The sequence below is a fragment of the Bison bison genome, unplaced genomic scaffold, assembly GCF_000754665.1.
Source record: "Bison bison bison isolate TAMUID 2011002044 unplaced genomic scaffold, Bison_UMD1.0 scf7180017864115, whole genome shotgun sequence".
Classification (NCBI taxonomy): Eukaryota; Metazoa; Chordata; class Mammalia; order Artiodactyla; family Bovidae; genus Bison; species Bison bison.
The window spans coordinates 815069-817447 of NW_011494687.1; the positions used below are offsets into that span (position 1 = coordinate 815069).

General features: G+C 46.7%; 1 protein-coding gene across 4 annotated transcripts in view; it reads right to left on the reverse strand.

The window, feature by feature from the left end:
- The window catches only part of RNF41 (ring finger protein 41, E3 ubiquitin protein ligase), a 28031-nt gene that overhangs the window by 5702 nt on the left and 19950 nt on the right, over positions 1-2379 (reverse strand). The window lies entirely within an intron of this gene.

The following is a 2379-nucleotide window of genomic DNA, read 5'->3' on the forward strand; positions in this document are numbered from 1 at the left end:
ATTTTTCACTGAAAGACATAATATTTGATTCTTTTTAAAATCTTAGACCCTATCTCTAAAAAAATCCTAAGTGTGTCCACTTTTCTCCGTCTGTACTACCACTAACCCAGTTCAAGCGATCACCTCTCATCTAAATTATCATGTCTTCTAACTGGCCTTCCTACTTCCACCTTGCCCCTTTATAATCCAGCCTATATTCAGCACCTGGAGTGATCGTTTAGAAATGCAAACTGGATCATATTCCTCACCTGTTTAAAATTTTACAATGGTTTCCCATTACACCTAAAATAAATCCAAAGTCCTGCCCAGGACTTAAAAATTCTGTTTGATCTGGCCCTGTGCCTCTCTTCACACCATGCTCCCAGCATGGTGTGACTTCAGGCCCTTCTGGCTTTCTCTCTGTTCCTCGTCCCACCCTGCTCATTCCTGTCTCTTGCTTTTGCTGCTCCCCTTTGCTGGCCCCTTATCATTCTGATCTCAGCTCAGTTGAACCTCTTTCATGACCTTTCCATCTAAACCTGCCACCCCTGCAGAAGTATATAGAAGGTGCTACCTTTGTGTAAGAAAGGTAGGCAAATATATGTGTACATTCACACTTGCTTGTATCTGCCCCCATACACACTGGAAGGATACCAAATTAATAGAAATGGCTATTGATGAGGGGATTAGGTGGACTGGGACAAAGATGAATTAAGACTTTTCACCATACATCTTTTTCTACTGTTTTGATTTCTAAACCATATGAATTTATTATCTATTTTTAAAAAATGATGTAGGGAAATGAGCAGCCCTAGCAGAAGCTTTCTGTCCTTGGAAATGGGTCTATTAACCTGACTTGCTCCTCAGATGGTAAAGCCTGAGTGGGTCGGGGAGGATGTTCTGTCTCAGATAGTCACTAACTGCCACTGATTTCTCCACATGTGACTCACCTCAAATGACGGTGCCAGAAAACAGACAAGGCCCTGCCAGGGTGGAGAGGGAACTGACACACCCCATGACCTCTTGACACCACCAGGAGAGCCTGCTCCACACCCAGCCAATCCGCTTCTAATGGCATGCATGTGTGCTAAGTCGCTTCAGCCATGTCTGACTCTGCAACCCTATGGACTGTAGTCCACCAGGCTCCTCTGCGTCCATGGGATTTCCCAGGCAAGAATACTGGAGTGGGTTACCATTTCCTTTTCCAAGGGATCTTCCCGACCCAGGGATCGAACCTACATCTCTTACGTCTCCTGCACTGGCAGGTAGGTTCTTTACCACTAGCGCCACCTGGCAGCACACTGCAAAGGCAGAGGATAGGGCCAGGGCTTGCTGCCACTGGAATGCATTCTGATTTTCATTCAGTTCAGTCATCTGTGTTCCTTTGGGTAGCTGACAATTGGAGAGTAAGAATAAACTCCAAGAATCAAGGGGAGCCTCAGGGAGTTGTATAAGCAGTGAGTGGGGGAAGGGCCGAAAGCCCTCATTGACTGGTGTCTGGGTTTGGAACATGGAATTATCTCCACCTAGCCAGAGGAGCGGCAGAGGATTAATTGGTATTTACAGAGTACAGGCAATAAGGACCATACAGAATGATGTCCCATGAATACAACTGTTAAGAATTCACCTCGTTCATTATACTTGCCTGGTAATCATGAGCTTCTCCTCATACTTGCCCCAGGAAGACACAATTATCTTTGGTCTCTCAAGGCTGGTAAAGAAATGACCTAGTGAAGGTGGCAGCTTTCATATCACAATCCAGAGTACATGGCTGCATTAAAAATTTTTTCCCCCCCAATAAATCCTAGGAAGAAACTAGATCAGTTCATACAGCTCCCCACTTCCTATCTGTTAAACAGTAGGCAGGCCCTCAGGCTGATAGAAGAAGGCAATGGCACCCCACTCCAGTACTCTTGCCATGGACGGAGGAGCCTGGTGGGCTGCAGTCCATGGGGTCGCTAAGAGTCGGACACGGCTGAGTGACTTCACTGTCACTTTTCACTTTCACGCATTGGAGAAGGAAATGGCAACCCACTCCAGTGTTCTTGCCTGGAGAATCCCAGGGACGGGGGAGCCTGGTGGGCTGCCGTCTATGGGGTCGCACAGGGTCGGACATGACTGAAGCGACTTAGCAGCAGCAGGCTGATAACCTGAGACACTCCGTCATGAAAAGGCAGAGAGAACTTACTAGGAGAATCCAGAAGTTCAGTCATGGAAAGGAAGATGGAACCTAGTTAGAGCCCCTGAAGAGAAAAAGAAGCTACCAAGCTATTGTCAAGAGGACAGAAACAAATAGCTGACCATTTTACAGCATGAAAACCTCACCTCCGAAGAAAATCTGAACGAGCTACACTTCTGCGGTGTCCGCCTCTAGACAGACTCTGGAAGGCCCTATTCCAG